General features: G+C 33.1%; 1 non-coding gene across 1 annotated transcript; it reads right to left on the bottom strand.

Annotated features, from left to right (window-relative positions):
- Positions 1-20,560: 20,560 nt before the first annotated feature.
- Positions 20,561-20,633, bottom strand: Trnar-ccu (transfer RNA arginine (anticodon CCU)). Its single transcript has one exon. It is a non-coding gene; the product is annotated as a tRNA-Arg (tRNA).
- Positions 20,634-25,406: the final 4,773 nt, after the last annotated feature.

Raw genomic sequence — 25,406 nt, 5'->3', positions numbered from 1 at the left:
TTACAAGAGAGGAAATTGCCAACGCACTTAAATTATTAAAGAATGGCAAATCCGCAGGAACAGATAATTTACCTATCGACCTGATAAAAGCAGACACCGAACAAGTCTACATATGTAGATATGCTACATAAACTTTTAAATAAAATATGGGCCAACGAAGAACTGCCACAAGAATGGAAAGAGGGACTGATAATAAAAATACCAAAGAAGGGAGATCTGAGTAACTGTAAAAATTGGCGTGCAATAACTCTATTAAGCGCCTCATCCAAGGTGCTAACAAAAATTCTTCTCGAAAGAATGAAAAAGAATTGGACCAGAAACTGAGAAGTAACCAAGCAGGCTTTCGTGCTAAACGCTCAACTATAGATCACATATGCACCTTAAGAATCATCCTAGAACAAGCTAATGAATGGCAGAAAGACATAAATTTAAGTTTTATCGACTTTGAAAAGGCTTTCGACCGAGTCAATAGGGAACAAATGTGGAAAATTTTAAGACGGTATGGTCTACCAACAAAAATTATTAACCTGATCAAACTGTTTTATGATGGGTATAAAGCTAGACTAGAACACGAGGGAGCAATCACAGAAGAAATAGCTATTGAAAGCGGTGTTAAACAAGGTTGTATCTTATCTCCTACTTTGTTCCTTATCTTGGTAGACTGGATTATGAGGAAAGTAACGGATGATCGGACAGGCATTAGATAAAACCTCTTTAATCAGCTTGAAGATCTTGAATTTGCTGACGACGTCTGCCTGTTAACAGAACACAGAACTCACATGCAAACAAAAGTCGATAAGCTAACACAGTACTCTGATATGATTGGTCTCCGGATAAATACAGAGAAGACAAAAATCTTAACAAATGATAACCCGCAAATTAACAAAATAAAAATAAAATACACAGAAATTGAAGAAGTAGAGAAAGTCACTTATTTGGATCAATCATGAAAAGAAAAGGAGGATGCATGAAAGACATACAAGCAAGAATAACGAAGGCACAATTCGCCTTCAATGCGCTAAATAAAATCTGGCAAACAAGTGAAATAACAGAGTCAACAAAAATCAATATATTCAATACATGTGTAAAAAGCATATTACTCTACGGAGCAGAAACTTGGAAGCACGACGAAAGCACAACAAAGAGGCTACAGACTTTTGTAAATAGGTCCTTAGGAAGAACTTAAAAATTTACTGGCCTAATATAATAACAAATGAAGAACTATGGAAACGAACGAAACAAACCAGTATAATAGCAACAATCACACAGAAGAAATGGAAATGGATCGGCCATACGTTAAGAAAAGATCCTAGTAACATCACAAGACAAGCACTCGAATATCAACCTGAGGGTACAAGGAAGAGGGGACGACCAGATAATACTTGGAAGAAAACAGTAACCAGAGAACACAACAGAATCGGCTTAAGTTGGGGGGAAGTGAAAAACAAAGCAAGAAACAGAGGAGAATGGAAGGAACTGGTACGCAGATTAACCAGAGAATAAACACAAGAAGACGCGCTGAGCTGGCCACCAGCCGTCTTACACTATCGGCCAAGAAACGCAGATGCGCCCAATACTCCACTAGGAGTGATGGTCCAAGAGAGAGATAAAGGTCAGAAAATCTGTTAAAATAAAATATATCAAAGAAAACTGTTACAAAAATTGTAAGCAGGTAGAAGATTCTACTACTACTTGTCGGTTTATAACGTTCTCCGATATTTTGCCACTTCCAATCGCACACTTCGTCCGGTTCATAGGCGTAACCAGAAGTGATTTTGGGGGTTATAACTCCCCCTTTTTGGATGCACTTTGAGCTCTATACGCTTAACACCATTATTATTCCATACCCCCCAGAGACCTTCAACTAGACGTAGCCCCCCCCCTTAGGATCATCCTAATTACACCTCTGGTCCGGTTGTTCCACAGGTCCTCTTCTATGGCCCTTTCTCTCAGCTCTTTATTTATTCCTTTGTTCCAACTTTTTCTCGGTCTACCTCGTTTTCTCTTTCCTTCTGGTTGCCATTTTAATATTTCCTTTATAATTCGTTGTTCATCCATTCTTTGTATATGTCCGAACCAGATAAGTTGTTTTGTTTTTAGGTCATCCGTGATTGTTCTTTTGATTCCCATTATCTCTAATGCGTTCATTGGTAATCCTTTCTCTTCTAGATCTTCCTGCGGCTCTTCTCCAAAAATCCATTTCCGTTGCTCTCAGCGTTGCCATTGTTCTTTCTTTCAGTGGCCATATCCCACAGCTGTATAAAGTGATACTTTTTACTATAGTCTCCACCGAGCTATCGTTGTTTGAGCTATCTTTCTTAAAAGTTACCATATCATATTAATAGTCTAAGAGCTAGTGAACCCTTCGACTAACGGTCGTCCTGTAAGGCTAGAAATTTTTCTAGTGATAATTCATAGCACACCAAGGCTAAAAACCATGACCTGGCAGGCCTCAGCGGTGCACGTGTATCTACCAGGTGAATCGAAAAATGCAAATTTAGGGGGTAAAATAAACTTTCTCCTGTAAGCTTTAAATTTAAGTATGTGTTTGAGTAAGTCATTTAAAAGAAATGTGTACAATGACAGGCGATTCTGAAGAGCATAACACCTTGCCAGACGAGGGGAAAGATTAGGGGATTTTCCTAAATTTATTTTTTTTGCATCGAAAAAATTTTTTTTAAGTTTTTTGAATCATTCCAAACAGAAAAGGTCTTTGGTGATTTTTCTCTTAAGTTAATAGTTTTTGTTATATAAGCGATTGAAAATTTTGAAAATTGCGAAATCGACCATTTTTAACCCTAAATCGGACATTTATCTAAAAATTTCAAAGTTGCCAAGGTAGGTAGATATTCCTTAAACATTGATTGATGAAATCCCAAAGAGTTTTTTGCAATACAATATCGGAAACCACTTTGTTTTTTAATTGCTAATCAAGCGGACGCGACACTGTAGTATAAGTGAGGACGTTTGAGTTGGCATAAATTCATTATCTCGAGAATGGGCAAATTTCAAGATCAATCCTCAGACAGGTCGATTTTTATTTTTAAATTAGGACTTTTTGGCATATATATAATACTAGTGACGTCATCCATCTGAGCGTGATGACGTAATCGATGATTTTTTAAACGAGAGTAGGGGTTGTGTGATAGCTCATTTGAAAGGTTATTTAATTCTCTATTCACTAATATAAACATTAACATAATTACTTATACAGGGTGTACAAAAAAAATTTTTTTATTAAATTAACTTTGATTAAATTTGACAAATAGAAGAAAAAAAATTTTTTGTACACCCTGTATAAATAATTATGTTAATGTTTATATTACTGAATAGAGAATTAAATAACCTTTCAAATGAGCTATCACACAACCCCTAAAAAGCATCGATTACGTCATTACGCCCAGATGGATGACGTCACGAGTATTATATATATAAAAAAAGTCCTAATTCAAAAATAAAAATCGACCTGTCTGAGGATTTCTCTTGAAATTTGCCCATTCTCGAGATAATGAATTTATGCAAACTCAAACGTCCTCACTTATACTATAGTGTCGCGCCCGCTTGATTAGCAATTAAAAAACAAAGGGATTTTCGATATTTTATTGCAAAAAACTCTTCGGGATTTCATCAATCAATGTTTAAAGAATATCTACGTAACTTGACAACATTGAAATTTTTAAATTAATGTCCGATTTAGGGTTAAAAATGGTCGATTTCGCAATTTTCAAAATTTTCAATCGCTTATATAACAAAAACTATTAACTTAGGAGAAAAATCACTAAAGATCTTTTCTGTTTGGAATGATTCAACAAACTTAAAAAAAAATTGTTCGATGCAAAAAAATTAATTTAGGAAAAACCTCTAATCTTTCCTCTCGCCTGGCAAGGTGTTATGCTCTTCAGAATCGCCTGTCATTGTACACATTTCTTTTAAATGACTTACTCAAACACATACTTAAATTTAAACCTTACAGGAGAAAGTTTATTTTACCCCCTAAATTTGCATTTTTCGATTCGCCTGGTAGATACACGTGCACCGCTGAGGCCTGCCAGGTCATGGTTTTTAGCCTTGGTGTGCTATGAATTATCACTAGAAAAATTTCTAGCCTTACAGGACGACCGTTAGTCGAAGGGTTCACTAGCTCTTAGACTATAACTTAAACATACCGCTTCACATAATATAAAGGAACGAGTTTTTTAAACACAACTCAATAATTTCTTACAGATAATTTCTTCAATACTAAGAAATGCATTAATGGTTACATTTTAATTTTCTTATCCTAAAGTTTTTGTTTCTTAAATAGAAAACTACAAATATTTTGCAGTATAAGAAATATAAGTTAAGTTAATCCATATTTATATTTGTGATCAAGAAATTTTCTTGCAATCAAATAAATATTTTAAACCACAAGAAATAATTCTTCAGAAATACCCTCTGTAGTAACTGTGGTTATTAAATAAAAACTTTTAAACTTCAGGTTTGCCGTCTGTAATCATTGCATGATTACAGACGGCATACATGTGCATGTGCATGTTATGCTTGGGGGACGTTTGTTGCCGCCCCCGAGTGTACATGCATATGTATTTGTCTGCTGTCTTAACTACTTTTATGTATGTTGTTCAATATTGGCTTGATCTTATGGATCTTTAGCATCTTTTACAACCATACATTGTTCTAACTCTGGTTTTTATTTGTAGCATTTAGTGACTTGTAATCGTTGACCTTAAGATGCTCTGCATATTATAGAGAGCGAAACCGCTTGTTGGAAGTTAAAATAAATGATAGAGAATACGTCTGTTTTTTACTTCATTCATCTTTTTTTTTTGTTCTCCAATGCACAAGTATTCGGTTTTCTTTTTATTTACTTCTAAACCCCATAATATTTATATCATACTTTTCAATTAATTTTCGTGCCATATAGTTTAAATCGTCATAATATTGAGCCACTACTACTGGATCGTCTGCAAAGTTGAGCGTATATATACCATAGTGTTTGTGAGTGGTATTCCCATTGTTCTACATTTTTGTTTCCATCTTTTTAAAGAACGTTCGAGGTATATTTTAAATAAAGTGGAGGAGAGGCAACAACCTTGCTCCTTTAATCCTTTTGATGTTATAAATCCTGTTGTTATTTGTGTCTCTGTTTTTATTTTTGTTATTAGTTGATTGTGTAGCACTTTGAACGGCTTTTATTAATTCTATATTAATATTCATGCTTTCCATTGGTTGCCACAGCTTCTTCAGTGGAACGCTGTCGTAGACTTTCCGTAGGTCGACAAACAACATATGAATTTATTGATTCCGTGCCATCTTCGTCACAAACGGCTGGTTCGTGACAAATTTTTACCAGTGAGAACGCGGCTTAAGCTTTCGACTTTTATCTTTGTGGTGTATTCTGGTGTTTTGTTATCATATAATATGTGTTAATATTTGTATATCAGTACATAAATTGTTTTATAACGAAAATATTATTGGTATATATTCGTAAACGGTGTTGTTATTATCCCATAATTTGCAAATTTTTACAATTATTTGTATAATTTACATAAAATACCACACGTACTATTCCGGTTTAGCTTTCTCACCTAAAAACACTAAGTGGTGTCTTACAAAAAATTTATGTACAACTTATTTGTAAAAATTAATTACATCTATTCCAGTGGTACTAATTATGTTTTTAAGCCTTGAGAATAAAAATAATAATGGGAATAGATAAAACTAGTTGTAATAATTTGTTGACGGTTATCATTAAATTGTTCTTGAAAGTGATAACATATTGTTTATGTGTTTATATCAATATGGATGTGTTAGGTTATCTAAAACATTAAAATAAAGTATAAACGAAAACGATTACAAGAAAGGAAGAGACATGAAAATTTATGATTAATAAAAACATATTGTAAAATAAAAAAATATTAAAAAAAATATTTTTAAGAAACCCTTTTCTTTAGTTATGAGTGACTAAAATAAACATATTTTAAAAAAGCCAACTAAAAAGCAAAAAATAAAAAAAAATTTAAAAAATCTAACACATTCGTCAAAGAAAAGGGTGGCGCGTCTTCATCGAATAAACAGTTTTCGCACCACGCTTTTCTTTAATGAATGTGTTAGATTTTTTAATTTTTTGAAGTTATACTTCTTTACGCGCGATATGAGGGTGAATTTTAATAGGATTAAAACTTTTGATCCCGGCGCAGTCGCATTACAACTTTGTTCTGATTGGATGTTCAAATGACATGACAAAAATTATCCAATATGGCAGCTGTGGCACAGCTGTGGGACTGTGGTTTGGTTATGTATGGTTGTTGCGTTTTAAAATTTGTAGGAAGAGAAACAACAAACAAAAAGTTAGTTAATGGTTATACTGCCTTTTTAAATAGTTTTCATATTATATTTTTGGACTTATTAACATAGAAGAGATGATTGTTGCATGCCAATGTGAAAGCCCATCAAACTGTGACTAGTATGAGTGCCGCAAAATTACTGATAAAAAACCTATTAGCTCGAAGGCGTAGAGAACTGTGGATAACAACAATCAACCGGGACGATCTACGACCTCGCTTATTCAAAGCTAAAGAATCTTACATTGGTAAGTGTTTTAAAAATAGTTGATCAAATTTTGTTATGATATTTGAACATAGCCACTTTGCACGATGCAAGTGATTGCGAAATTTATTAGTCGTTATACGGGCTCTGATTGGGTCTGATTGGGAATGATCTGTCAATAATAAATAATTGTTCAATATGAAGGTAAACAAATGTATAATATATTAGTTTTATTGTTGTGAGGACAGAAACAAAAAAGTTTATAATTGTAGTGATTTTTAAATAGTTTTGAAAGCAACAGGTACGTAATAATTGTAAATGTATCATAGGTACCTACCAAAATACATAGTATGTAATACTTTTATTTACATAATTTGATTACCATCAAAATTTCTATCAATATTCACCTAATATATTGTTTTCTTACTCTATGTTTTGTTGTATTTTTTCAATTCTAAATCATTTCAATTCAAAATCAAAATAATTTGATTTACATAATTCAAAAATGTCAAAAGTTTAATCCGTTTAGTTAGTCGATCTTCGCACATAATGACACACTGTCTCCGTGGCGAAGCGTTTAATGCGAGTGAACCCCAATACCACGCCAATACCAGCCGCGCTGGTAAGTTGGTTCGAATCCCAATAGAAACTTTTATTTTTTTATTTTTTTATACAATTTATGATTGTAAGTGTATTTATTATATAATTTTATTTTCAGAAAATACGTATTTACTTAAAACATTTTCCGACAATTTAATGTTCAGAAATCATTTGTGGCATTTTTAATGTGTTTGTGTGTGTTTTATTCTTTTATTATTTTAATTTTTGGCACTGTTTTAATAAAAATGTTTGAGAAGTAGTAAGTATAAATTAGTTTAATATTTAAATAAAATATAAATAAAAAGTATATTAATTTCGTTTATAATCATATAATCATATAATAGAAGTATAACTTCTTACGTGCGTACAAAGTACACACACATTCTTTTTTTTTTTATTTTTTGCTTTTTAGTTCATTTTTTTATAATATGTTTAATTTTAGTCACTCGTAACTAAAGAAAAGCGTTTCTTAAAAATATGTTTTTCATATATTTTTATTTTTTACTTTTTAGTCTTACACTTTTTGAACATTAAAATATATCGTCATGTTTATTAAAATATGTAAAAAACATATGATGTACAAACATGAAAAGTAGTCGGAATCGCCAAACAATTTGAAACTTTATTGTTTATTTATGAAGCATAACGTAAACAATTAATGTAAAAAGTGAAATTATGTATAGTTCATAAATAATTAGCTACAATCTGTAAAAGTTTCAAGTTTCTTCATTGTAAAAAACAAGAGAATTTAAGCATTTTCCGGTAAAATCGTTTTTCATTTAAACAATAATTAATAAACAAAAAAATTTTTATTGACTCTTCGTGTATTGTTCCCGCGAATGCATATGTCTACAAATTTTTAGTCATTTGCATTGAAGAAATGTCAGTCAAATTAACGTCCACAGATTTGACCCAAACGATTGATCTAAAGAAAAGCGTTTAATTAATTAATACAACAAAACGAATTCTAATGTTGATTGTAGCACAAAACGTCTCTACCGGTGGTTTTTCTAAGACTACGATAAAAGCACGAATTTTTTGAATTCGAGTTTTGGTTGAAGTTTTGTTTCCTATCGTATTGAAATTTGACACGAATAAACGCCGATTTATATATAAACAAATATATGAGTGTTCAAAATTTGAAACTTTATTAACAATTAACGTAAAAAGTGAAATTATGTATCATATTAGCTACATTAGCTACAATCCGTAAAAGTTTCAAGTTTCTACATTGTAAAAAACAAGAGTATTTAAGCATTTTCCATTAAAATCGTTTTTTTTTTTATTTAAACAATTATTAATAAACATAAAAGATTATTTTTTATTGACTATTCGTGTATTGTTCCCGCTAATGCATATGTCTGCAAATTTTTATTCATTTGCATTGAAGAAAAGTCAGTCAAATTAACGTCTAAAAATTTAACGCAAACTATTGAAGTAAAGAAAAGCGTTTAATAAGCTGAATTTTATGCATAAGAAACAGCTAAAAACAATCTAAAATATCACAAAGTTAATGATAACAAAAGAAAAAATCGAAGACCATAAACTGTTACAACCGCAAACAACGAAGAAGACTATAAAAACTATTGAGAAAAGAGAGAAATGAAAAGAATAATAAAACATAAGTAAGCAAAAATACCAGAGATGGAGATAAAATCCAACGAACAAAGAAAACGAGCCAAAAGAATCATAACATCAAAGAAAAGAGAGTACAATGAAGATAAATTGAAATGCATAGAAGAAAGCTATAAAAATAGAAAAATCAGAAACTTATATCAAGAAGTAAAAAATGAGAAAAAAGGATGCCGAAGAATTACATTACAAAAGCAAAAATGGAAGGAATTTAGTAAGCGACGAGGAAATACTGAACAGATGAAAAGAATACTTCGAAGAGCGTCTAAATGGAATACCCACAACAGAATATGAAGAAGTAGAAGAACCGAATACAAATACTGATCAAGAAGAAACAGAATAGACTGCCTAATGAAAAAGAAATAAAATAAATAATAGAGAAACTAAATAAAAACAAGACTCCAGGAAAGGATGAAGTAACAGCTGAAATGTTTAAATATGGAGTACCAGTATTAATTAAGCAGTTGGAAAATTTGATAAAAGAAATTTGGGAACAAGAAATGAAAGAAAGAATACCAAAATAATGGACTGAAGCAACACTGTGTACAATTCACAGAAAAGGCGACAAAAGTTTATGCCATAATTACACGGGAATAGAAAAAATATACAAGGCACTATGTGCTATATAAAATTGGAACTAGTGAAAATTAATAAAAATAATAAAAGTTACACTTGGAGAAACAGAAAATAGGGTCAAAATAAATGGAAAGGAAACAGATAAGTTTAAGTTCGGTAAAGGGGAGACCCACTATCATCATTGTGGTTCAGTGTGGTCCTTGTTCTCTGGTTCAGTATCCTTCTTAAAATTTTATCAGAGAAGCCGAAAATAACAGGACAGGACTTCTATACCAACGAAAAAACAAATGATTGGCATTCGTTGATGTCATAGTATTGATAGCCAGGCCAGGAGTATTAAATACAGTAGACTCTCTCTATAACGAACACGGTTATTACGAGGTTTCGCTTATAACGAGGTACACTAAATGTCCCATGAAATTCCTATTGAACTGTAACACCTCTATAACGAGGCATATTGGTTATAACGAGGAAAAATGAAATCGTAGAATTTGTATCTTTACCTGTTTTTAGCGCTGTAATGGCTATAGATACATACGCCAACTGACTGTGTCGACACATCTGTGTCGTTATCGAGGATAGTGCTGTAATAAAATCCACCGCCTAATAAACCTCTTCCTGTTCTGTTTATCTATCGACCGATATTGAATATTGTAAGAAAATTTACAATTTATGAATTTATGATGGCAAAGCCTTATTGTTGAGGAAACAATATTTAGCATCTTATATTGCTCCGAATAGCTTCACTATACGAAGTTAATGTTTTAGAAAACTATATATTCATATGTATGCACAATATTATTGTTGTCTGATATAACGAGCTCCGCTTATAACGAGGTAATTAGTCCACCATTTCAGGTATCGTTATAGAGTGAGTCTACTGTACTAGAAAGAACAAGAATTAAAAGAAATACTAAAAAGACTAGAGGCGATAGGGAGAAAGAAAGGGATATACATAAAGGAAGAAAAGTCTAAAATATATGGAATGGACAGAACGAGAACACATACAAGGACAAGGAAAATACCTGACAATATAAACACAGCAGGAAAAATATATAAATTCGAAGAAGTAGAAAGATTCCAATATCAAGGAACAATATTCACTAGGAGACCAAATATAAAAGAAGAAATCCAAGCGAGAATTATGGCTGGTAATCACTGTATCTTTGCTCTAAACAACTTATTAAGAAATAAGAATATATTTTATATACGAATATATTAAGTTTACAACCAAGATGCAGTAGAAATAAACAAACCAAGACACTTAAATCCTACTAGGAGCACTCCCGAATCATAATTTACAATGTATAAACTTTGGAAATCATGATTTGGGATTTACAATGTAAATTATGATCCAGGAGTGCTCCTAGTTGCATTTAACATGTTTTGGTTTGTTTATTTCTACTGCATCTTGATTGTAAATTTAGTATAGAATGGCTATGGTAAGAATATATAAGCCAGTGATAAGATCTATAGTATTATTCTTCTAAAAGTGCCTATCTTCTGGAGATGTTGGCGACCACATTGACCCATCTTATTCTATTTACGGCAGCTCGAAATAGATCAGTTGACGTTAGACCAGTCCACTTCCTAAGATTGGCCAGCCAGGATATACGTCTACGTCCAGGGCCTCTCCTGCCCTCAATCTTGCCTTGTAGAATCAACTGCAGCAGTCGGTATTTTTCATTACGCATAATGTGGCCGAAGTAAGCCAATTTTCTGTTCTTTACGGTGTTAATTATTTCTTTGTCTTTTCCTAGCCTCTGGAGAATAGTTATATTAGTTGTGTGGTGTATATATGAGATCCTCAACATACGTCGGTAGCACCACATTTCAAACGCCTCTAACCGTTTTATGGCATCTTCTGTCAGGCTCCAGCTTTCAACTCCGTATAGAAGGACACTAACGACGTAACATCTAAGAATTCTTATGCGTATATTGATACTTAAAGAAAAGTTGCAGAGAATTTTCTTAAGACTGTTAAAAGAGCTTCTGGCTTTTTCAATACGAGTTTTTATTTCGTAGCTATGATCCCAAGTATCCTTAATGTTGCAGCCCAGGTAGCATATTTTCTGTACTCTCTCTAGAGGTGTATTGTTTACTGTAATTTGGGCCGTTTATGTTGGTGTTTTTACTAATGATCATTATTTTTGTCTTCTTACAGTTTAGTTTTAAGCCGTATTTGTTACATGCTTCTACAACATTATCCATGATCCTTTGGAGCCCCTGCGCCCTATCCGCCAGCAACACTGTATCGTCTGCATATCTAATATTATTTATAAGTTGTCCATTTACTGCAACACCATCTTCTGATTCGTCCAAGGCCTCTCTAAAGATGTTTTCAGAGTATATGTTAAACAATGTTGGTGACAGTACGCAACCCTGTCTGACTCCTTTTTCAACCGTGAAGATTTCGGACAGTTCATTTTCGAATCGAACTGTTGCTTTTTGTTGGAGATATAAGTTTGAAACGAGTCTTATATCCTTACCATCGAGTCCTGATGTTTTTAGGATATCGATTAGTTTTCCATGTGGGACTTTATCAAATGCCTTCTCGAAATCTATGAAACATGCATACACATCGCAATTGACATCCCTGGCTCTCTGTATTAGAACTTGGAAGCTGAAAAGTGCTTCCCTCGTTCCGAGTCCTGATCTGAATCCAAATTGAACTTCACTCAGCTGTTCTTCTAATTTGGTGTATATGCGCGAGTGAATGATAGTAAGGAGTACTTTAAGTACATGGCTCATCAAACTAATTAATCTATGTTCTTCACATTTTCTGGCGTGGCTTTTTTGGGAAGTGGAATGAATATTGATAGTAGCCATTTTTTTGGTAAGTAACCAGTCTCGTATATGTTGTTGAATAACTTCGTAAGAGCTGTAATTTGTTGTGCCTCTAATAGCTTTAAAATTTCACCATGCACCTCATCAGAACCTGGTGATTTCCCATCTTTAATCCGCTTAACGGCCATAGTTACTTCTTCGTTTGTTATTTTTGGGCCATAGGGATTGTCTGTTTCATACGGACTTCGTGCAGCATCTTCGAATAATTCTTGCATATATTCTTTCCATCTTCTTAATTTATCTTCAATTGTAGTCAAAATTTGACCTTCGACGTCTACGACTATGCCTATATTGCGTTGTTTTCTGATGTTCTGTACTTCTTTATTCTTTTTGTGTATATGGAAATCGTCATGTTTGCGTTGTAGTGTTTCAATCTCTGTACATTTTTCCATCAACCATGCTTCTTTTGCCCCTTTTATTTCTCTCAGTATACTCTTATGCAACTTTTTGTATTCATTGTCATTTCTACCTTTTAATTTCCTTCGCTCTTCCATCATCTGCAATATTTTATCTGTCATCCATTCTTGCTTCTTTTCTCTTTTTGATTTAAGATATTCATGCGAAAGTGTGTTGATAGATGTCTTCATTTCGTTCCATTGTTCTTCTACGCCACTAGGAGCATCTTCAACTATTTTCGCAAAATTCTTATTAATCTCTGTTTTTACTTTTTCCTGGATGCTATTTTCTTTCAGTAGTTTTATATCTATCTTGGGTCTTATTTTCTTTTGAATTATTTTGAGTCGTAAATTGATATTTGCAACTAACAGACTATGATCTGAGAAGACATCGGCGCCTGGATATGTTTTTGTTGAGGTGACAGAATTTCTAAACCTTTTGCTTATGTTAATAAAATCAATTTGGTTTCTTATGATTTTCCCTGGGGTATCACCAGGTGCTTTCCATGTATAAAGCCTTCTTGGATGTAATTTAAATAATGTGTTCATTACAACCATATCCGTCTCTTGGTAGAATTGTATCAGTCTTTCTCCTCTTTCGTTTCTTGTGCCAAGACCATATGACCCCACAACATTCTCGACTGTACCTTTTCCTATTTTGGCGTTGAAATCGCCCATGATGATAGTTATCTCATGTTTTTTTGTCAGCTTTAGAGAGTTTTCTAGAGTCTGGTAGAAATTTTCTATTTCTTCTTCGGTTGATTCGGATGTCGGTGCGTAGACCTGAATGATATTTATATTAGAGGGACTTGAATTAATCTTCAATAGCATAACTCTATCTTATATGATCGTAAATCCTATTACTGCTTTGGCTATTTCCCTTTTTACTATCATCGCTACGCCATTTCTGTTTCTTGTTGTGTCATCTCCCGAATAATAGATATGGTGTTCACCTATAATTTGTATGCCAGAATTTGGCCATCGAACATCGAATACTATAATACTTATAGTATTATATGCCAGTGAAACATGGAAGATGAACAAATCCGAGCAAGTCATGCCGAAAGTGTGGGAAAGAAAAGTCCTCAGAAAAATATTTGGCGGAAAGATGAGGAATGGAATGTGGATAAGAAGAACAAATGTAGAAGTGGAGAGGATGTATGGAGAACCGAATATACAGTCGGAAAAATGAAAGAATACCCATGAACGAACATATAAAACACGCTGTATTTTCCTGTCACCGTGTCACAAAGAAAATTGTCCAGTGCAAGTACATGTAACAATAATTATTACATGTACTTGCGCTGGCCAATTTTTTTTGTGACACGGTGACAGGAAAATACAGCGTGTTTTGTATGTTCGTTCATGGGTATTCTTTCATTTTTCCGACTGTATAGGTTATTGATTATCTTCAAAATAAGAGAGCTAAAAGGAACTACAACGTTAATGGGATTTTATTATCTTATATGGTCAATGGACCTCTAAATTTGAAAAACCCGCGGAGTGCTACCATTTAAATGGGTGCGTTTTTGAGAAAGGGGTGAATGAGTCCCTAGGCACAGGGTGAATTAGGGTGAGTTCTATGCCCTTTTAGTACACAAACACGTCTACAGGAAAATTGTTCCAGGTTAAATTTACTATCAAAATATCACATTTTAAAGTCAAAAATATTTTCTTTACAAAAATATACTCAAAAGAATAACAAGAAGAAAACACAAAAGAAAGCAATTTTGTTTTTTGCCCTATAACTTTTTTCCACAGGGATACAGGTATAAGCATTGCTTCAGCGAAAAAAAACTTCCATCCTTCTTCGTTAAACTGACGTTTGATAGAGGTCTCTAGGATTTATAGTTTCCGAAATAGGATTTTTCAAAGTTTGCCGCTTAGAACATTTTTGGGTCATTTTCCCCATTATTTCGCAAACATTGTTCTGCAACTTTTTTCTACGCATCTCTAGGTATATGCAATGGTACACTTTGGAACACTTAGTAGAAAGAGAAGTCAATTATCTTTAAAATGGTCTATTGTATAAGATTGTACCACTATTTTTAAGCAAGTTATGCTCTTTCAAGATTTTATACTTTTATGATTTTTGATATTTTTTATGATTATTTTTAGAATTTTTCATTATGACTTTTTTTCTTGTACATTCAGGTATATACTATTGTGTATCATTTTGTCAATCAAAGATAGAATAAAAATTTAATTTTTTAATATAACGCGGGCACATAAATTTGATACCTACACCCTGTATATTGATTTGTAACTATTTATTAGAAGTTAGCTTTTACGCAGTGGGTTTATCCTTAATGAGTTTTTCCCTGAAGAATTAAAGACATTTGTAAATAAGGTGAAGTGAAATGACAATTTATTTCGGATTATAATTTTAAAAAGATTGTTTTGTTACGGGAAAGGCAAAATCCACAGGTAATTGTAATTATTAGTTTTTAAAAAAATAAGGTAGAGAAATTTGGAATTTTAAGCCCTTTTGTTTAAGCCCAATAATATTTGTAGAATTCCCGAAAAGCAATTATCAGGAGTAGAAGTATTTGTTGAAAGAATGCATGGGTTTTTTCGAATAAAAAAAAAGATGAATGTGAAGAGAGAAATGTTTTTGATTGGTTTAGCAATTTGGAATGGGGAGAGAGAAGTTTGAATGTTCAGACAGTTTGGAAAAGGAGATTATTATGTGACCGGCATCCGAGAAGAGCAGTCAAAAGTTTTCGTGAGTAGTTCAGAAGCAAGTACTAGTGGCTGTTTGATAGTGAAGAGTAGCTGAAAGGTGAAACAAGAGACAAATCAAATTGAGAAGAAATACCTCTTTGATTCTGTAAAGCCCAAGAGAGTAAGTTACAAGAACTATAGTTATTAAAATTATTTGTGACACCAAGTAAAAAAGATACTTGGGTCTCAGGAGATTATTATTGTGAGAAAGAGAGGAGAGAGTTTTGGAGTTTATTGAACGAGTACTAGTCAAAATAATTCTGGCTCGTGTTTTGGAAAAATAGTTGCTGGTATGCTGCTGGATTGATGCTGAGAACGGAGAGGGCTTTGATTGGTAGCCTAACATAATCAACAAGGAAGAGCTGTTTGGGTCAAGAGGAGACATCATTGTGTGTGAATCAAAAAGGTCAGTCAATAACTTATGTGATAGATTTTCTTTATAATCAGAAGTTAATTTTTTTGCGTAAAAGCATATGAATTAAGATTCCAACATTTCAAAAATTTAATAGGAAGTATAAGTAGTTTTGCGAATACCTAAATTTGTTTGTTTAGCTTGTTTTATTAATGGTATCAAGAACAAAGCGATAAATATTTGTTTGAATTAGATTCATTTAGACAGTTATGCCCACAGGATTTAATTGATAAATTTTCAGAGCATTGCTTTTGATAATAAAGGTATTTGTATGTGCTTATTTATGGTATTTCTATTTATTTCCTTTTCCTATTTTATCCCGAGAAGGATCAACTAAGAGATACTGAAGCCACGAGAAAGGATAAGTATAACCTAAGATAATTTAGTTATTTTTTTATGACAAAAATGCACCCTGAGATTTTTCTTCATTTTTTTATGTATGATTTGCGACAATTGAATAATTAATTAAATACATACTAATTAATATAAAAGTTAGAGAAAGCAGATCATAACAATACATTGTGAAATAAAAAAAGAATATTTTATCTACTTTAAAATGGTGTATTGCAAAAAATTCTAGGACTATTTTTAAACAAGATATTCATAGGATATCCAAGGTTATGCGTAATTTGAGAAAACTTTTAAAATTTTTCATTTTTTTCAATTAGAAGAATATATAGGCATATTATAACATAATTTTTATTTCCAAATAACTTTTCTTAATAAAACTTTTCGATATTTTGAAATATAAAGCTACTTTAATCTTGAGCGAAATTCATATTCTTTAACATACCTCGTACATTATTGACAAAAATTTATATCTGATGATTGCATCCCAGGTTTTAGACTACGCAGAGAATTTGATAAAGAATAACTTTTTTTCATAAAGTTAATAATAAAAAAGTTTTCCATATGGTTCCAGCTTAGTGGGACCTATTGCATGTGTATGTGACATTTATTTATGTGAAAAAGCATATCTTGTTTAAAAATAGTCCTTGAATTTTTTACAATACACAGTTTTAACGTAAATAAAATAGGTTTTCTTTTTTATTGGACAATGTACCTGGACCTAAATATACAACAAAAAAAGTTATAATGAGAAATTTAAAAATAATCGTAAAATATATCAAAAATCATTAGAAGTATACAAATTTGAAAAACCATATCTTGTTTCAAAATAGTCACACAGCCTTTTACGATAGACCATTTTAAGATAATTGATTTTTCTTCCTATTAAATGAAACATTGCATTTACCTAAAGCTGCGTAGAAAAAAGTTACAGAACAACGTTTGCGAAGTAACAAGGAAAATGTCCCAAAATCACTGTGAGAGGCGAAATTTGAAAATTCATAATTGGGAAAATACAAACCATAGGGACTTATATCAAATGTCACTTTAAAGAAAAAGAATGGAAGTTTTTTTTTTCTGTGAAGCAATGCCTATACCTATATCCCCATTGAACCAAGTCTTGGGATAAAAACAAAATTGCTATCTTTCGTGTTTTTTTCTTGATTTTCTTTTGAATATATTTTTGTAAAAAAAATATTTTTGACTTTAAAATGTGATATTTCTATAGTAAATTTAACCTCTAAATTGAGGGAGCATTTGACAACACCTCTTACGAAGCGATCACAAGGGCGATCCGTCTAAAAGGAATAGACGAAACAAGCTGTAGATGGATAGACTGCATGCTGAGAAGCCGTGTGATATATGCTACGTTGCTAGGGGATACAGTGTCAGCTCAGGTAGCCAGAGGCTGCCCACAGGGGGGAGTCTTATCTCCTCTATTGTGGAATCTGGTCATGGATGGCCTGATAGCTAGACTCGACAACGATAGGCATCACGTCCTGGGCTATGCGGATGACCTAGTCATCTTAGCCCACGGAAAATTTAATGGTACAGTCAGAGATCGAATGCAACAGGCTCTGACAGTAGTTACAGAATGGACTTCAAATGTAGGGCTTAACATCAGTCCTCTAAAGTCCAAAATCATGAAATTTACTAAAAGAAGGAATTCAGAGGAATTGGGTCCTCTAAGTCTAAATGGTATACATTTAAATCTGGTGAGTGAAGTAAAGTATCTCGGGATAATATTAGACTCAAGACTTACTTGGAATCAGCAGATAGAAAGAATAACGAAGAGAGCGGTATCTACGTTAATGGTAGCCAGACGTACTCATGGAAAAATGTGGGGTTTGAGACCAGACATGGTATATTGGACTTATAACATGGTAGTAAAACCCACAATTACATATGCATCAGTGGTATGGTGGCCAAAAGTGCAGCAAAAAAGTGCCATCATCAAATTAAGCAAGGTGCAAAGACTTGCTTGTCTTGGGATCACGGGGGCTATGAGGGGCACACCTACGGCAGCTATGGAGGCACTACTGGATCTCCCTCCTTTACATATAACAATAAGAGGTGAGGCGAGAATGGGCTATTATAGACTGCGAGAAAACCTGAGCAACGTACCAGTTAAATCAGGACATAGTAAAATAACGAATGAAATTAATGATGCCGAATGGATGATGATTTCTGACCATATGACATCAAGATATATGCCTGAAGTACCTTTTCAAGTGGACATTTGCCCACGAGACGAATGGGACAGAGGAAACTCTCGACCCAGACTGCAGGGTTGCACCTGGTATACGGACGGGTCTAAAACTGCAGACGGTTCGGGCGCAGGAATATTCTATAGGGGTGGAAATTTCAACATTTCTATTCCACTGGGAGAATGTACCTCCGTATTTCAGACAGAGATTTTTGCAATCTTGCAGTGTGCAAGAGAAAACAACCTGAGGGCATTCGAACTGCAGCGGGTTAACATATGCACAGATAGCCAAGCAGCCATTGGGGCTCTTATAAGCCCTAAGGTGAACTCTAGGCTGGTGTGGGAATGTCGACAAGAACTTGATAGACTGGCACAACATAACAGTGTTATACTGGTATGGGTTCCAGGTCATCGGGGCATATACGGCAATGAAAGAGCTGATGCACTTGCCAAGAGAGCATCAGCTACAAAATACCTGGGTCCAGAGCCGGCCGTGGGAGTGCCAAAAAGCACCGTCCGCGAACGAAAAAAAGCCTGGATCCGAAGCCAACACAACTCACACTGGGAGAGTGTACCCGGTCAAACACATGGCAAGATGTATATCGGACGGACATGTGCTAGTAGAGCTGAGTTACTGCTGAAAACAAGCAGGAATCAGCTCAGAGTCATAACAGGTTTCCTCACTGGACATGCGCCAGTTAAGGGTCACCTGCATACAATGGGGCTGTTTCATGGAGACTTGAGCTGCAGACTCTGTAACAGAGAACCTGAAACAGTCAACCATATTTTGCATGACTGTGAGGCATTGGATCGGAGGCGGCAAACACTTTTCGGAGACATCGAAATGACTCCAAAATTATATGGCACCCACCCACTAGACCTGTACAAGCTGGTACAGGGTTCCAGAATTCTGGAATGGGTTTCATAAACAATGGAAGATGTACAATAAGCCAAGTGGCTGCAGTACAACCGGTTCACAACAGACGGCTTCCAGGGAAAAAAAAAAAAAAAAAAAAAAAAAAAAAAAAAAACCTGAAACAATTTTCCTGTAGACATATTTGCACCAAATGTGCATAGAACTCATCCTAATTCGCCCTGTGTCTAGGGACTAATTCACCCTTTTCTCAAAAACGCACCCCTTTAAATGGTAGCACTCCGCGGTTTTTTCATACTGAGATCCATTGACTATATGGAACAGTAAAACCCCGTTAACGTTGTAGTTCCTTTCTAAAATACATAATCAAGAGCCTAATAGTAGGGATCATAAAATCACAAAGACTGAGATGGTTGGGACATATCCAAAGGATGCCAAACCCGAGACTTCCCAAAAGAATACTAACGGTAGGAATAGGAGTAGAGAAGAAGAAATGTAGACCGAAAATCAGATGGACGAAAAATATTGAAAGAGACATAGAAGAACAACTTAAGTCACAAATTGGAAAAATAAAGCAACAAAGGAATAGTAAACCAAGCCATGGATCTTCTAGGGCTGGAGAGCTAAACTATATACTTATTTACAAAGTTACAGCCATTTTTATTTCGATATCGCTACGAAATAAGAAATAACCACGCTGTATATAAAGAGGAATAAATAAATAAGTCTGCATTTTAGATAATAAGGTGAAATAAAATGGTCTAGTTTTCAAATTAAGTTTAACAGAAATCATTGACAAATATTCGTATACAGGGTGAACTACAAAATAAAATACGATTTTCTCACATTTTTTACATGTGTGTTTCCCTGTATTTAATTTTTCAAAAGATTCAATTTATGATACTCTTTCATTTTTATGAAGCATTTCCTGTACCTAAACTCATTGCTTTCCCAGATATTTTCAGGTTTCTTCAAATTTTGGGACTGGAGAATATCATTGCCTACATTTTTTCTAAATACCTTTTTTGGATATTATGTACTATAATGGAATTATCGGCCGATGTGGCCCCAAAAACTCAATCTGTATATAAAAAATAAAGGTTTTAGTTTATTAAATGACCGTAGAAAAAATATTGTGTGCATTACGAGCAAAACGTCACATTATTTTCCTTGAGTAGCAGCAGTACCACAGTCAGCTTGTCGTTTGCAGTGTGTGCATCTGTTATAATAATTATCTAGCATCTAAGTATGAAACGTAGAAATATATTTTTGTAAATATAGAAACCACGATAATTCAACAATTTTGATGTTTTTATATGATAAATATTTATTCAAATATTTATCTGTCCATAAAAACGTTTTTTATTCATAAAAATGATAAAAAAAAACAAAAAAGTTATTACCCCTGGTGGGACTCGAACCCACAATCCCCGGCTTAGGAGGCCGATGCCTTATCCATTAGGCCACAGGGGCTTGGTATTGGTATATTTTAATATGGAATATAAACCAATATCCAATGCTTTTCTTATTTTTAAGAAATAAAAAATTATTAATACATACACATCTACTTACTATAAACAACTTAACTAATTATAATGTTCGATTAAAATAACTTTAACCAGTACTAAATAATTAAAAATAGTTATACAGTGCGCTGGAATAAGTGTTATCACCCTTATTAACTTATTTATTTTTAGTACATAAGCAAAACGCTCGGACAGGTCGATTTTTAAAATAATCATAGTATATATTATAGCATCAATGTTTCGAATTTTATGCGATGCCTCTTCAGGCGACAGGCACAACTTTGATTTTTTTAAATGGGAAAGTACATTATGTTACACCTCATTTAAAGGCTTTTTAAATACTGATTACAAAAATGTATAACACTTTAATCCTCTTTAAGAGCGTAGGCGCAAAATTTCGTTCGAATTATTTTTAAACGCATTTATTTTTTCCGAATCCTGAGAAAACTAATAAATATTTTTGAAAAATTTAAACGCAGAATGAAAGACTACATTACTACCGAGGGCCTGAAAGTTCCTTAGAATAAACAGAAAGATTCTTTTGAATGATTTATTTGAAATTAAAAATCAGACTAAATTTTCTCTTTTTTTCACCCCTGTGACTTAAAATAATCATAGTAGTTTTCAGGGACTTTCGACGCTCGATAATACTGTAATATTTCATTCTGCGTTTAAATTTTTCAAAAATACGTATTAGTTTTCTCAGGATTCGAAAAAATTGAATACATTGAAAAATAATTCTACCGAAATTTGGTGCCTACGCTCTCAAAAAGTATTAAAGTATTATACGTTTTTGTAATCAGTATTTCAAAAGCTTTTAAATGAGGTGTCACATGATGTACTTTCCCATTTAAAAAAATCAAAGTTGTGCCTGTCACCTGAAGAGGGATCGCGTAAAGTTAGAAACATTGATGCTATAATATACTATGATTATTTTAAAAATCGACCTGTCCGAGCGTTTTGCTTATGTGCTAAAAATAAATAACTTAATAAGGGGGGAGTAACACTTATTCCAGCGCACTGTATAAATAAATCTAATGTATTTTACCTAAATCTCTCTAGTTAAAAGAATTAATATACAGGGTGTTTGCTAATGAATGGGCCATAGCTTAACCTTAGATTTCTGAGTTTAAAATAGGTCGATTTAAGCTAATTTACCTTAGTACGAAAGTTGATAATAACCGAAATACAGGGTGTCAAAGTTAAACTTTTATTTTATTTATTTTTGAATATTTCCTGACAGGCACAGGATAACAACAAGAAATTTGGTAAGTGGGAGTTTTTTGGGACGAGAAACCTAAATTTCCCACCAAAAATTATATATAACCTTGAGGCACTCACGTCTTTCAGCACTCATTTAATATATTGAATTTTTTTATCCCCCACTCTACATAATTTTGAGATCAAAACTTTTATTCCGCCATTATTTTTACTTAAAAAAGGTATAGGAACTATATTTATTCATCTCGCTAAACTCAACCGTTTTCGAGATAAACGGATTTTAAATCTACGATGGAAATTCAATTTTTTGTATTTCATTTTAGTTACTAAAAACCATTTGACATATCCTTGTCATACATGGCAGCAAGTAGTAGTACACCCTACTAAATTATGTTAAACAAACGTTTAATGGCTACTACCAGTGGCGTACAACGGGGAAAAGTGAATGGTTGACCCTTCTCAAATTCTACGCTAGTAGCGGAATTGCTATTTTAGTGCAATTTTTGGATTCTCTAGTACTTTGTATGTAAATAATATACTTATTCTTCATTTGTAACGATAAAATCATTCGTTTTTGAGATATTTGAAATTAAAAACGAAGTGGCATAATACATTAATCAAAATAACTGAGCCATTTCGTTTTTAACTTCAGATATCTCGAAAACTAATGTCTATATCATTACGAATGAAAAGTGTACTATTTACATAGAAAGTATTGGAGAATCAAAAAATTGCGTTAAAATAGCAATTTCAGCCAGTGGCGTAGAATTTGGGAAGGGTCAACCATTCTCTTTCCCCTGCCGTAATCCTCTGGCAGTAGCAAGAAACGTCTATTTAACATAATTTAGTAGGTTGTACAATACCTACATTTACTATCAAGTATGACGAGGATATGTTAAATAGTTTTAAAGTACTTGCTTAAAATATTTTTTAAATAAAACAGTAACTCAGTAACGGGCCACATTTTATTTAAGTGATTTGGGTTAAATCTTAATATTTTGAGCCCAGGGATTACAGTTAAAATATTTCCAATTATTAATGAAACACCCTGTATAAATTTGTGCCGCCCCTGAACTGAGAATCATTAAAATTAACAAGAAATAATTCATATGACTATTGTTGTGTGTGTTTATTTTGTTGGAATGCATGTTCTGAGAAAAATGGAAAAAATTCAAATTTCGTATTCGATTCTCGTCGCTATTATGCGTGTATGTAAATGATGAAAAAAGCGCCGGATATCCCTAAGATGTTCTTTGTTATTGTTGTTACATAGGACAACATTAATATCGTACTGATGGTGACGTGGTTATTAATGAATCGAAGTTTTATATGTACCTATTGTTGTTTAATTACAGTTGTTATTAAAAGTACCTTTGACCAAATTGAAAATTTATTGTCAATGGAATATGATCACTGATAAAATAAATTTGGTACCAGGCCATGCTCATATCAGATAAAAAACTGACAAATAACTTTCGTCGTGTAAGACAAAGCTTATTATTCCATATGATGGTTAAATAAGACATATGTTAGTTTATTAGAGAATATTACACCATTTTACGATGAGAGGCACTTATAAATTTAGCAATTCTTCCTGGCTTGCCCACTGCTGTAGTTATTTTATGACATATCTATAATATGTGTTGTTCCCAAGTAAGTCGTTTATCTATATACAATCCATGATACTTGATCCTCTCATTTTTATTAAATTTGATTTCTCCAAAGTTCAACTGCATCTCATCCCTATCTGCATCTATATTTTTTGGTAAGTGCTACAATCTGGTCATTGGCCAATGAGTAACTTTTATCTTTCCTATCTTACTAACTTCTTAATATGTATTCCAGGGCGCATCTGTTTTGAAATGGACGTTGAGAGGTGACTCATATTTTTTTGCAGAAATTCATGCTACACTTAGGACCTTCATATTTTACCCAGAAAAATATATGATACAATAAAACAATACTGTAAATTTCATTAAGATCGATTTAATAGATTTTGCAAAATAAATCATGCAATCCAGCTTTCTAAAAAAAAAATCATTTTTTCAAAATGTTGCAGGACTGAAAATAAAGCAGATAGCATGTTGAAAGTTTTTTACGTATAGAAGAATAATGTACTGACTGTCCCTTTCATTTCAATTTATTTATTTCTATCGAAATGTACTAAAAATTAAAATGTATCAATCTTTATCAAAGGGCATTGGAATGCCCAATCACAGCAAACGTATCCGCTGTCCTGTGCGTAGAACCAAAAAAGTTACAGTATTCGTCTATATATAAAAAAAAATTAACTTGCTGTCTGCTTTGTTTTCAGTCCTGCAACATTTTGAAAAATGAATTTTTGTTGCGAAAGCTGAATTGCAAAATTTATTTTGCAAAACCTATTAAACCGATCTTGATGAAATCTACAGCATTGTTTTACTATATCATAAAGTTTTCTGGGTGAAATACGAAGGTCCTAAGTGTAGCATAAATGGTTGAAAAACATTAAATGCGAATACTTGTTTTTATATGGTTTTTTCGCAATTATTGCTATTTTGCAACAAGGATGACAATTTTTAAAATTTTTAGCTAATCATATATTGTAGGAAATTTAATTACGCAACTGTTATGTTAGTGCAACTTTTCTTGAAAATGAATACTTTTAAAGTTATAATCAAAAAACGAAGAAAAAAATCGAATTTTTCCTTCATTTTTTGACATTTTGATTATTTAAACAATGTTCAGGACCTTTTTGAGTGGAGGATAACTCAACTATTATTATATGAGTTATATTCAAGCGATTTCTGCAAAAAATACAAGTCACCTCTCAACATCCAAATGTACTAATATTTTTACAGATGCGCCCTGGTCTAATGTAAGAGTCAGCCTTTAATGCCTTCTTAATTGATTTTATTGTCACCGGGAAGCTTTTTGCTTGCGCATTATCACGCAAAGCACTGCTTTTCTTTTATCACACACTACACCAACACGTTGCTTGTAAACTAGTCACGCAATGATCCGCTTTTAACTTTATCACACACTATACACTAAGTCGTGAGGTTTGGTCCTCTTCAGTCTTCTCTTCTGGCTTGAGTTGTTCAGAAGCTGGATGGCATCAGTATTTCAGTGGAGAAGAAGTCTTTTTTCGTGACTTTCTGCGTGTTTTTGGATTTCCTTGTCGACGGACTCCATTGTGAAGGTCGTTATTACGGATGTACATGTGCATTAACTATGCCCCTTAATACTTTGTTTTGAAAAGGCCTTAGATGTACAAAATTTTTGAGTTTCATTATTTAGGTATAAAAACGGCTGGAGTAAAGTGATCAGTCATTTTTCAATAGTCAATAGTCAATTAAAACTTCCCCTGTTCCCGTACATCAAAGTCTGTCCGACTAGACACCGTTAAGCTGTTAACAAATTTTCAGCTTGCTGTTAATAAACTTTTTTTGGTACGCGAGGTCCAGGGGCCTGATTCTAATTCATTTCGACAGTCGCAATTTCATTTCGACACCGCCAT

This window comes from Diabrotica virgifera, chromosome 10 (genome assembly GCF_917563875.1).
Source record: "Diabrotica virgifera virgifera chromosome 10, PGI_DIABVI_V3a".
Lineage (NCBI taxonomy): Eukaryota > Metazoa > Arthropoda > Insecta > Coleoptera > Chrysomelidae > Diabrotica > Diabrotica virgifera.
Note: the sequence above shows the minus strand (reverse complement) of the source record. Positions and strands in the feature narration are given on the sequence as shown.